Here is a 13,035-nt window from a genome sequence, read left to right as displayed (position 1 = left end):
CCTGGCTGGGAATCTCCCTGCTGTCGGTGCTGGGCTCTTTCCCAGTCTCTGGGAGCCAGATCTGTCTGACATGGGAGGAGGAAGCACAAACCATCTGGCAAGTCAGCTTTTTGAGCAGAAGAGACTAGTTAATTGAAGAGAAGCAGGAGTTTTATCTTTGGCTTCTGAGAACATACAAAGTACTTGATTTACCATGGATTATTGGCTGGAAGAGGGCACCATTTAAGAGGATAGGTTCAGGATATTTTGCCAATAACACTTACAACATGGAGAAGGTGGAGTGGGAAAAAGTAAGACTGAGGTCAGTAGTACAAAATGCATGGTCAGTTACTCACCATAAGCAGTCTGTGAAAACTGGGAGCTCATGATATGGATATAACTTCATACAAGCCAGTGTATTAGTTTCAGAATAATTACAATGCTTTGAAGCCATTATAGTATGAAAACTGTAAAGGTGAGGCATTTGCAGGACAGGTGTGAAATGCTGCTATACTGCACAGGTGTCTGCCAAGTGTTCACCTGAGAGGACAGACACTGTCCAAGTCATCTATGATAAGAGATGGTGAGTTAAGAACAAAAGAGGGGTAAGGGAAATCTGTAAAAGAGATACAAGAGAAGGCCTAGAGAAAGTTTTTCAGTTAATTAAACAAAAAATAAATTAAAATGCCTGAAATGGAATGGAAATTTATCTACAAAGAGGCATAAAAAGTAAAGGACAGACACTTATTTGAGTCATGCTCTGTACTGATTTGAGAATGACTGCCTATAAATTGATTTTGAATGAATTTGTGAGAGAAGGAATTTGTGAACATATACACGCAAGCTGTTTGTAGCCACGAAGGTGGGAAAGCTCTGGAAGAGCCCCTCCACAGCTGTTGTGTGGGTGGCAGCTGTGCTGCTCAGGTGGATGTTCCTGCATTCATGGGAGGGTCCAAGAATGAAACCAACTCAATGGCTCCAGCAGTCTCATGTTCCTGTTCCCTCAAAGCTTAAAATATCCCTTAGTTGAAATCTACCATGTGCCCATAAAAATTGAAATTTTAGGATACTTCGATTACACAGTACATTGCCAAAGGAAAGCTACAGCTAGAGTAGCCAGTCTAATTCATCCCTGGGGAAAATACCTTGCTGCTGCTGGGCTGGACTCTGACTGCTGCAATACAAAGGCTGGCAACTCAGGGACGGCACAGAACTGAGGAGCAATTCCCCCTGCCTCCAACAAAAATCCCTAAAATCAAAACAAACAAAACAACAAACCCAGAAAATCAAAAAAACCCACCATCACATGAGATACCACTGGGACAAAAAACCCACAACTCACATGGGCTCATCACTGCAAGGTCTGAACTGCAGAAAATGCATCAAGTGTCATGGATAGGCTCATGACACTGCTGATAATGCCTTGAAACAGAGTAGAAGCCAATGTTATATAAGTGATGCAGGCTCTGTTTCTCTTTGCTTTTGTGTTTCCCTTTAATGTCCACTGATCCTGTCCACTGAAGTCTAACTTTAGAGCAATTTGTCCTTACTTCCATTGAAACTGTTATACTTTAATTTTATCTGTGTAGCTTTACCATAATTTCTTGTATTTGCCATGTGAGCCAACTGAAGTGGCTGTCACACAGATGGATGAGGAAAAAACCTGAGAAATATAATGTATATTCAGTCCTGTATGGGGCTGTTGTAATAGCAGGAAAGGGGAGACAGTAGTAAAATCCTTCAGACATGAAAAGGTCTAAGACATAAATCTTCAGATGTGTGAAGATTTATTTTTCTTAATCTGTGTTACAGAGTTTAGCTTGTGCCACTGTTTGTGAAGCATCATGTTTGAAATCCTTCGGACAGACCCTGTATTAAGTGATATCAGTGTAAATATGTAGTAAATACATTTATTACAGTGGATTTTCTTATTCCAGAGTGATACAGCAATACTTGGGTTGACCTGAGATGTCTATAGAGAAACTTATCATGAGAAAGTCTAATTGAACTGTGCCACCTCTTCCTTCAGTAATTTGGAGATGGCCTAAATGACTTGCCATTTTCAAAATGATAAGCAGGTTTCGATAAAACCAGTTGAGATGGTGCTGAATATTTCAAATCTATCTAGCCAAAACATTTTGCTGTTTTGTATTTTATCCATCCAATTTCTCCAGCCTCACTTTCCTGCTCTTATCCACAGCCATTATATCTCCTGTCAGAAGTCAACCTCAATTTTGATCTTATTTATGTTGTACTGGTAACGGCTCAACTCTTGACTCCATGGTGAGATATGACCATTCACACATTATGCAGCAGATCTATGGACCTGGTCAAGTCCCAGTGGTATCCTGATAGCTGAAGAAAGGAGAGGAATTTTTAAATGTGCTTTCTCAGACAACAAATCTTTTCAGTTACCCAGCCATAGCCCCACTGTGATTCAACAGGGTAACCATTCCCTCTGCTCAGTTTGAGAAGAAGGATCTCCTGCAACACTCAGATACTTTTTTTCTTTTTCTTTTTTCAGTTGTAACATCCCACTTTATCTGTCAAGAGCCAATGTGTCAGTGATATGTTGACATTTCTAGAAAATTGTAGGGAAAGAAAATTCTCTTTTGGCTGAGACACAACTCAGGAATCCTGGTTCTCCCACAGAAATAGAATAAGGATCCAAGATTGGGTGCAATTGTAAGAGTGAGCCTGTGGATTTGGAAATAAAATTGTACTTCCTTGGCTACACACTCTGCTGTGGACTTTCAGAGGCCTGAAGAGACTAAAGTTTTGCTGAACTGGAAAACTGCACTAACTTAACAGCTGGACAGGGACAATATACCCAAGCTTTCTTGGAGGATTTGGGAACAAGGTTTTTATTGTAACTTGAAGACACACAGAGGGACACTAGCTCTCACTAACTGCCCCAGTCACTATCTCTGCTGCATATACAGAGTAGAAGAGTGACTTTCAAAGCCTGATGGCATACACTGAGTGGGTTTCTGACTCACTTATACATCCTGATGCTTCCCATCTACATCATTCCAGGATGCTGACTGCTGCTCTGAGGAGCCTGACGTGCTTCCTGCCGTAAACTCATAATTGAACCAAAATGCATAAGACTGGAAGGGCCCTATGGAAAAAGTAACAACATGGCTCTTCTGAATATTTAAGCTCATTTCTTCTTCCTTTTTAATTAGACTCAGCTTTTTTTTTTTTTTTTTTTTTTTTTTTTTTTTTTTTTTTTTAATAATCCTATATTGTGTATTTTTGGAGAACTGTTCTAAATAGGACAAGGCAATGTTACGTGAAGACAGGCCAGGCTTTTTTTTGTACCCTCAACAAGTTTGCTTTTCCAAGGAATATTATGGCTTAAATGAGTCTGGTTTTCTCCCAAAACCATGTCCATCTTCAACCCTTTGCTTCACTAATGCATACAGCTGCAACCAGTCCATTCCTCCACCTTTTTGCCTGTGGTCAGGGATGGACCTTGAGGATGACTGTGCTTCTCAGATCAGGCAGGATCTTGCTCTGGGCAGCAGCTTCCAGCTACTTCTGTTCTCACTATGCAGAGGCACCTAATTGCTACTTGCATTTAACCCAAGCAAAAACTAATTTTCATGCCTGGGACTGATCCCTAAAGTTGAACCACATGTTTAACAGCTGCCATTAGTTGCTTTCAGTGTAACAATGGGTTAGTTTTGGCAAGGTCTGGAGAGGGAGCAACTATGCAACAGGGAAAGAAAGAGTGTCCTCAAGTGCCCTTGTACTGATTCACAGTATTCCTATATTGATTCATTTATGAGTTATGCATTTTCAAAAGAGTTCTGCACTGCTGGAAGCTCAGCACACTGCATTTTTCACAGAAAAAAAAAAAAAAGTTGTGCCTAGGAAAATTTGTGTTAGGTTCTGCAAGAATATATTAACCTGGACCTCTCAGTGACATGCCCTTTGGACACTAATGCTGGGCTCTTGAACAAGGCTGAGAGCCTGGAAAGTTCCTGTCTGCAGCAGGTAAGGCTTGCAGTGCTGGCAGCTGCCTGCCCACGCTGCCAGGATGTCTCTGAGTTGGATGGGAAGCCCAGGGAGTTTTGCAGGGTTAGTGTGAGCTTCCCAGAGCAAGGACGTGGCCAGGCTGCGGTGGGACTGTTGATCCTAGGGAGCCAAGCAGTGCCTGTGCAAGGGCAGCACTGTGGGAAGACTTCCCCTCCTGCAGCTCTCCACATGTCCAGGAGGATGAAGGGCAGCTGAGCTGGTCATTCAAGGCAGAAGAGAACAGGAGGATGCACTGACACTGCTGTGCAGAGAAGCAGGACAGAGGCCTTGGTCAGCAGACAGGGCACAGGCTCATGCACCAGTTCCCGCTTTTTGACAAGTGATTCGAGTCTGCAGTGGCCCAGCAGCAATTGTCTGCACGTTTCTAGTGCCCAGCAAATGCCACGCAATTGAAGTCATCTTTGCTAACAGTTAGAGAGCTCTTGTAAGAAGTCCCTTCTCCTTCCCCTTGCCCTGAGTTATCCATGAGTCTGTCAGCAGCTCCTGCCACTTGGCTGGTCTGTGGTGACTTGCTGATGTGTGACTCTTGGGTGACTCTGACAATCTCAGTGCTGAGACGTTCTGCTGCACAAGCCACGTGAGACAGTGGGAGCAGCAAGCAAAAGGGAGTAGCAAGTCAGACCTTAAATACAAGCACTTGCATTAATCTGTAAATGCAAGTATGCATATATTATTTATATGCTATATTCATACAGTAAATCCATATTTGCGTGTAAATGTAGTATATCTACATTTAGACACCCACACTCACTATGATATGGATATGAATATATGTGTATGTATGTGTCTGTGTGTGCATATAGGTAACTATATAGGTACACCTGAACAGCCCATCAACTAGGTGCTCAAATTCAGAGTATTTAGACTCAGAGTGCTCATGATGGGGCTGAATTACATGAGGATTTATGTTTATCAACTCTTCTTGAGTACACCTTTGCCAAAGGAATGAGAGCAGAGTTTGGCTAGAACAAGTAGGGTTAACTAAGCTGATAACTCCTCTGAGAAAACCTCAAGCCAAAGAAAGTCAAGAGGGGGTGGAGGGATGGAGGGGAGGATATATGAATGATTGAAGTATCTAAAAGGAAATCAGTAATTTTGAACCCTCAGAGATGGAAACAATTAGTGGCTGGCTGGCAATTCAGAAGAATCAATAAGAGAAGGATGCAATTCCTAATAACTCAAAAATAAAGTCTGCTGATAAGTTAAGAAGAAGCTATAGGGGGAAAAAGAGGTGAATAGGATACTAAATCTGTTAACAATTATTGTCAGTGCCAACACTGGCTTGGAAGAGTCACGTTTGCTCTATCACCTCCACCCAGACAATTATAACAATATGTATTCACCAGGCTCTCATGACAGGAGCACCCACCAATCCCATTAGCACTAAGGAGCTGCTGGCATTTGTTTTTATTTTAATTTATCACTCAGCTGTTTCAAATCACATAAAGCTAAAACTTGGCTTACAAGTTGTCCTTTGCAATGCTAATCGTTTGTGCTTACTGCATATGTGCCTGTGTGATATGTATATTTTCTGAATAGTAAAACTGGCATGGAAAATTCCCAGTCTGGGTATGAAATGTCCTCTCTGGCCCTTTATTGTAAAGGTTGGACATGTTAAAGCTATTGACATACATTTACTCCCCAGACAGGAGCCTGCCAGATGAAGCAAACTAGCTGGGTCTAGCTCACCACCACTTTACAACTAACAGGCTAACCCAGAGCAGTAGCTCAGATTGTATGCATATAGGGTCATCCTATTCCAAGGCAAAGTGATAATATCCATGTGATTTCCTTAATGTCTCTAGTCTGGTGACAAACAGCACGGGCATGAGATAAATTGCATTTATTTTTCACCTTTTGACCTCCTCACTTGTCTCTGCCCACTAATCCATTTCTGTTGGGACCACTTCTGGCATTAGAAACCTCTGAGCAGCGCTCAAACAGCCAATGCTCAAAAAAGAGCCCTGTCACAGATGGTTTCCTTCTTCCCTTTGTAAACACAGAGTTTCCCTTTTTATCCTCCTCTTCCAAATTGCACTAATTCAGAAGAGACACCAGTGACAGCTACAAGGATATTGTAGTTATTGTACAGGATAACTGTAGCATTGGACAGAACCATGTCCAATGCTATTTGAGGTCCTACAGTTGGAGGTACTGGTATAAAATTATTCTTGTATAAAAAGGCAATACCTTGAGAAGTGCTTTTTCTAGAATGTGGTAGAAACAAGATATATGGTGGCTTGCTCTGGAATAAATATCATGTTACAAAAATCACTCATGTCTTCAGTGCTTCAGAAGAATTTTGCTAGTTTTGGCCCCAGTCCTGCAATATGCTCTTTATGGGCAAGAAGTCCCTCCTCACAGACTAACTGAAAGATTGAAGCTGTATTTGGACTGTACAGTTGAAAGCATTCAGCTGCTTCTCAGCACTGATGAGCTGCTTTCCATTTCCATCTAACTTAACTGTGCACGTTCCATTGTAACTCAGATGCTGGGAATTTGCCTTCAGTTTGCTCTAAGACGTAAATGTGCAGCACTGGGGTCCCAGAGCTCAGTGCAGGGCTAGGCATGAGCAGTCAGCTCCTGACTTCTTTCTTCCAGTGCCCTACCTTGAATGATTTTCATCGTCCCCAGCTTCCAACTGTTTATCCCTTGATCCTGATATGACAAAGGAATCATTGCAGTTATATAAACTTGTAACAAATAATTTCATGCTCTGCTAGGAAGATGAGGAGTACTAGCAGTACTCCAGGTGCCAGTGGCATTGGAAATGATGGGTATGGATCAGGTCCTGATACCAGGTGAGAGGCTCTAAGAGAAGACAATTTGTGCCCAGCCAATTTATGTGCTGGTGGAGCAACTGCTTCCTTGGTATGCAAGTGTTCAAGAGACTTTTTGTCAACTGTGCAGCAAACTCAGGCTCTCTTTCACACTCTCAGAGAGCCCAGACTCTGTACCATGCTGTTGTAAACAGTATTTTGGATTTCATTTACATTGAGATTGACTTCACATTGCGCATTGTGAGCCTGCACCCACTGCAGCCAACCCATACAGCCATTCTGCACTTTTCATGCCCATCTGAGTGAGATTTCTTAAATAAGCTCATAAACCCAATTGTTATTGTTTCATACAACCAATTTTTTTTATTTTGCAGAATCGACCTATACTCATCTCTACAGCAAACAGCACAGTTTTTTGAAAGAATCACGGGCCAATCTGTCCTTCAGTAGCCCAACAAACAAGCAAAACCCATCTAAATCACCCTGACCATTTCCCTGCCTCATTTTCCTCCATGCTCCTAAACAGTCTATGGAGTTAGATTTCTGAGTTAATTTTGCCTTTGAACCAGGCAGTTTTCTGCCTCCTTCAGCTATTTTCACACTAAAGTCCAACCTCTTGCCGTGAATGGCTTCAGCCTCGTCAGTCATTGTTGACACTGACTTCCTTGTTCTTTGGTTCTGTTCCAGGTTCTCAAGCCATTTTCCTACAGATATCCTGGAACATGGACATTGCATACATCCAGCTCAGCTTCTGCCTGAGTGGTGACTCCTTATTCCCAGGATAAGGGAATTCCAAGGATTCTGGCCTGCTGGAGGTATCCCACAGGCAGTCCTAGGAGTGCAAGGCTGAGTCTACCTAACCTCTGTTGTGCAAGGGAAAACATTTTTGGAGGAAGCGCTCTTACTCATAAGAATTTAGGCATGGAGGTTCCCAGCCACAACAGCACCAATTCTCATTGCATTTAGAGGATGTTTGCATGAGGCTGAAAAATTAGAGCATTTTTCTACATACCTATAAACTGGAGCATATTAAAGGGAGGAAATATGTACATTGACCTATAAGGACTTTGTTTAGCTCTGATTTATTGAAGGTCACTCAGCATGAAATGGTTAAAAAAAATCTCATGTCTGAGAAGTGTGTTTGGATTTTTTTGAGATACATTACCCTAACTGGATAGATATAATTTCTTTGGATTTCAGGAATGTATTTGGTGCTGTACCACATATCAGTGCATTCTCAGTAAGTCAGAAAGCATTACAGGGATGATGAAGCAGGAACTGTCAAAGCAAATGGTTCAGCAGTAGTTTGGGACACCAAAACATGCAGAATAAAAGAAAAAGCATGAGATATTCACACATTTCTTTTTTTCTAACTATGCAAATGTTCAAGACCTACCTATTGTCCAAGATTTTGAAAATTAATTCTGAAAACTTGGACTAAGTGATGATTTCTTATATATTTGCATTGTGCTGAGTAAAAGTGTTAGGTGCTGCTTGGCTCCAAGCAAATTACTTGTGTTCCTGGAGCTTGTCAGTGTCAGGGGATGGCAGACCCTGCTAGCTTTGTCCCTGTGCTTCTCTGGCCTGCCCTGGGGCAGGCAGAGAGCTGCGATACAGCTGCCAAGTGGTTTCTGTCTCCCACGCTTCAGAGGGGAAATATCGGATTGTCAGGCACAGTCCAGTCAGTGCTCTGCTCCTGGGATAGTGCAACCACATACTGTCCTTATTTGGGTTGGATTGCAGGGCTGCAAACCAGTCCTTGGTCTTGTTTTTTGCCTTTTAACAAGTTCATTTTGGTGAGACACTTTTTTCTCCCTGTAAGAAAAAACCCCACAAATATTTTTAGAGCTGGTTAAATTATTGTTATGAACAGATTGTCCAATGAATTTTGGCCTTTTCCTGAATGTGAGTCACTCACAACCTTATTTCAGTGGATGAATTTGTTATTCATAAATACTGAAGGAATAGTTTATGCAAAGGAACTTCAGTCTCTGGGTTTTTCCAGGACTGCTTGGTTTTTTTAAATTAGCATCTGCTTTTCCTGGTCCAACACTGTTTATCTATATTAAGAAGATCTGTTTCATGACTATAAATAGTAATGAAGGACTTTGAACATATGAATTGCAGCTAAAAATATTTGAAGACATAGAAAATAAAAATGCACCACTACTTGTGGCAAAATCCAGTGAACATTTGGCTTCAGATGTTTTTTTGTGAATATGACTGTAAACCATTGCAAACATAGAGTATCATTCAACAGATCACATCAAGTATATCTATGCACAAAACCATTGGTTTGTATACCCAGAAAGAGATCTGGACACCCAAAGTTCCTCCAGGAAAAGTGAGTTGAACTCCAGCACAGTACATGGACTCACTTCAAGTATCCTTGTTTGACTTCAAGTTTTCTAGATCATTAGAGTTTTTTCCTTCCTTCTACCCAGACTTAGTCTGAGCAGGCTAGTGCTTGCTGCTGGCATAAAGTGGATCAGCAATTAAAGTTAGGTATGATTTATCTGAGTCTAGTAGACCAAGTTAACTGCTGGACCATAGAAAAACTCAAGGCTAGGATGAAGATGGGGCAACCCCCACTATCAGTACAGACTTGGGATGAAGGAATTGAGAGCACCCCTGCAGAGAAGGACTTGGGAGTACTGGTGGGTGAAAAGTTGAATGTGAGCTGGTAATGTGTTCTCATAGCCCAGAAAGACAGTTGCAGCCTGGGCTGCATCAGAAGTGTGACCTGCAAGTCGAGGAAGGGGATTCTGCCCCTCTACTCCCCTGTGCTGAGACCCCCCTGGTGTGCTGCGTCCAGCTCTGAGTTCTTTGGCATGGAAGGACAGGAACCTGGTGGAACAAGTCCAGAAGAGGGTCACAAAAATGTTCAGAAGAATGGGACATCTCTTCTATGAGGAAACACTGAAAGAACTGTGATTGTTCAGTCTGGAGAAGTGAAGGCTCTGGGAAGATCTCATTGGGATCTTTCATATGAGGGACAAACTCTTTAGCAGAGACTGTTGTATTGGACAAGGGGTAACACTTTTACAGTAAAAGAGGTTAGATTCAGACTAGATAAATGGAAGGAATTTATCCTTTTTTATGGTGAGTGGTTAAACACTGCCACAGGTGGCCCAGAAAGGTGGTAGATGACCTGTCCCTGGAAACATTCAAGGTCAGGTGGGATGGGGCACTGAGAAACCTGACCAAGTTGGGATGTCCCTGCTCATTACATGGGAGCTGAACTAGATGACCTTTTATGGTTCCTTCCAACCCAAACCAATGATTCTTTGATTCTATAATTCTATGTTGGCAGAAGCAAACAACTGTATTTTCACAAGGTGTTGGTGGGTTACGGTTAAAGATGTGGTTTGGGTCATTGACATATCCAGGCCTGCTTTATGTGCCAGAGCCTACATGTAGAGGGGGGAGTTACAGCAATGACCATATTTCCATTGCCAGAAATGCCTTTACTCACCCTCATCTAAGCTACATGCTAATGATCCCAAACTCACCTCTGTCGGCAGAGACTTTGCAGAGGCTGAGGGCTTTTGCAGTAAAAGTATCTCTTTAGTGCTTGGTATCACAAATCTTATTTTAATTCCCAATCCTGATCTTAATCCAGAGCAGCCCTAGCAGTCCTGTGAATCACACTCACCACTTCAGAGAGCAGGTTTAAAATAAGCTGTGTGAACACTCTACAATTAGTAATTACCTAAGCTTTTGAGATCCTACTTCCATAAACCCTGCCCAGAAACTCTTAGTTTGCCCTCTTCACCTGAAAAAAAGTAACTTGAAACTTACTTTAGAGTATCTCAGTGGAGCAGGCAACACCCATCTACACATGTGGACATGTTTTGAATATCCTCCAACAACACTTCACTGCAAATAACATCAAAATTATTTTAAGTTAATACCTTTGAAAACTATCCTTCAGCATGAACAAGGCATATCTTCTAAGTGCTAATTAAATTACTACCTGTGTTTATTCTTTCAAGCTGTTTTCCTTGCTCAAGGAGACTTTCAGTCAATTTACAGCCAACACCATGTTGAATGGGGATGTTGATCAGCCAGAGAGTAAGAAGTCTCTTCAAAGGGATCTTCACAGACTGGATTGCCGGGTTGAGGACAACAGCAAGAGTTTCAATAAGGCTGAGTACTTGGTCCTGAACTTGGGTCACAGTAAACCCAGGCATGGGGAAGAGTGTCTTGAAAGTGGTCAATAGGAAAAGGATCTGGGGGTGCTGGTGGGTATGTGCCAGTGTGTGTGCCCTGGTGGCCAACAAGGCCGATGGCATCCTGGCCTGTGTCAGCAATAGTGTGGCCAGCAGGAGCAGGGCAGGGATTGTCCCCTGTACTGGGCACTGGTGAGGCCACACCTCGAGTACTGTGTCCAGTTCTGGGGGCTGGAGCATTTCCAGAGAAGGGAAACAGAGCTGGGGAAGGGTCTGGAGCACAAGTCCTGTGAGGAGAGGCTGAGGGAGCTGGGGCTGTTTAGCCTGGAGAAAAGGAGGATCAGGCAGGAGTGACCATATTGCTCTCCACAACGACCTGAAAGGGGGTTGGAACCAGGTGGGGGTTGGACCCTTCTGTCATGTCTCAAGTGAGAAGGACAAGAGCAAATGGTCACAGGAGATTCAGATTAGATATTAGAAAGATTTTTTTTCTCTGAAAGAACAGTTAGCATTGAAATTGGCTGCTCAGGGAGATGGTGGAGTCACCATCTCTGGAAGTGTTCAATGGTCTCTGAATGTGGCAGTTGAGGATATGATTTAGGGGTGATTATGATGGTGCTAGGATGATGTTGCACTAGATGATCGTAAAGGTATCTTCCAACCTTGACGATTCTGTCATACATTCTATACAGTTAAAAATTAACAACAAAATAAAAGATTGTATTTATATAGGGGTTCTATCCTAAAAGATGTTATAATAATTTATGGATTGAATTTCATAGATTAAACTTGACTTATTAGCTTATACATTACTTGTCCTTCCTTTCCAAAGATTTATGGATAGAGGATTTCAGCAAGGATATAATCGATTAGGGTGTTTTCATCTGCTGGTACTATATTTCTCTCTCTTATGATTAAATTTTTTTTTTTATTTGGTAGCTCAGAGAAGGCAAATACTTAAGATAAGATGGAAAGAGCATGACTTCATCATGTTGAGAAATAGCCAGAAAACCAGCTTTGATGAAGAAAATTTAGGCCACCTACTAGGCATCAGAAACTGAAAGCATCAATCAAAGTGCACCTAATTTTCCAATTAGGAAATTGTCATCTAGGAGTTATTGTTAAACTTTAACAGCATTGTAATGTTATTGATGCCGTCCTAATAGTGCCCTTAAGGCAGTCTTGCCCTAATCATTTCAAGGAAACATAGGGAGAAACTGAACCAAAAGACTTTAGAAAAACAGAGGGCTAGTAAAAGAGCTGAAAAAAAATCTGCACTATGTCAATTCTTCTGATATTTGGAGTCTGCAGAGCCAATTCTCACCTCCTCTGGGGCCTGGGAGTTTAGCACTGCAATTAAGGAAAAAAGTAATGCAGTTTATCCTTACGTTTAAGCTCATATGAAGGTTTGTATTCCATACAATCTTAAATTTCCTTCTTTTTCCAGTCTTCTTGCCATATTGTCCAGTCCAGATGAGTGATAATCTTCAACATCACATTTAAGTCTAGGGTTTTTTAATGTTTTCTGTTTCCTTATTTTGCTCCTCCACACTGGTGCCCACAGCAGGCTACCTATGGCAACTCTTTGAGATGAGACCTTGCTCATAAAATGTGAAATGTTCTTTCTCAGGAGATTATTCTTAATCAGTATTTTCTCTTAGCACTGTTAAACATCTTTTTTTTGCTAGAATCCATTTAATAAAGAAGATCTGTAGTGTTTCATCTTACATGTTGGCATTTAATCATGTATCAGATACAAATGTCATGTACCACATTGGCTGGTGCTTCATCCTGCCAGAAATACATTGCTTGACTTCTCTAAACCAAGCAGATGGATTCTTAATATTTACCATTTTATGTCTCACTTTAACAAGTACCAGTAACAGTCAGATCTTCAGTACTCCCTCGGCGATACTATTTGTGTATATCACAAGTGGGCAGATGCCAGAACAAAGATAGGTGCACAAGTCAAATTATCTGACATACCCATAGCCTCTGACATGCTTATCTTACGACATAATTGCAGGTCTGAAATTCTGCTGAACCCACTGCTACACCAA

General features: G+C 41.7%; 1 long non-coding RNA gene across 1 annotated transcript; it reads right to left on the bottom strand.

Moving 5' to 3' along the window:
- Positions 1-7,192: 7,192 nt before the first annotated feature.
- LOC141725416 (uncharacterized) lies at positions 7,193-11,690 on the bottom strand. Its single transcript, XR_012577266.1, has 3 exons — positions 10,780-11,690; positions 10,605-10,682; positions 7,193-8,618 (listed from the first exon to the last, which is right to left on the bottom strand). It is a non-coding gene; the product is annotated as an uncharacterized LOC141725416 (long non-coding RNA).
- Positions 11,691-13,035: the final 1,345 nt, after the last annotated feature.

Source organism: Zonotrichia albicollis, chromosome 1 (assembly GCF_047830755.1).
Source record: "Zonotrichia albicollis isolate bZonAlb1 chromosome 1, bZonAlb1.hap1, whole genome shotgun sequence".
Classification (NCBI taxonomy): domain Eukaryota; kingdom Metazoa; phylum Chordata; class Aves; order Passeriformes; family Passerellidae; genus Zonotrichia; species Zonotrichia albicollis.
This window is presented reverse-complemented; position numbering and strand designations above follow the sequence as displayed.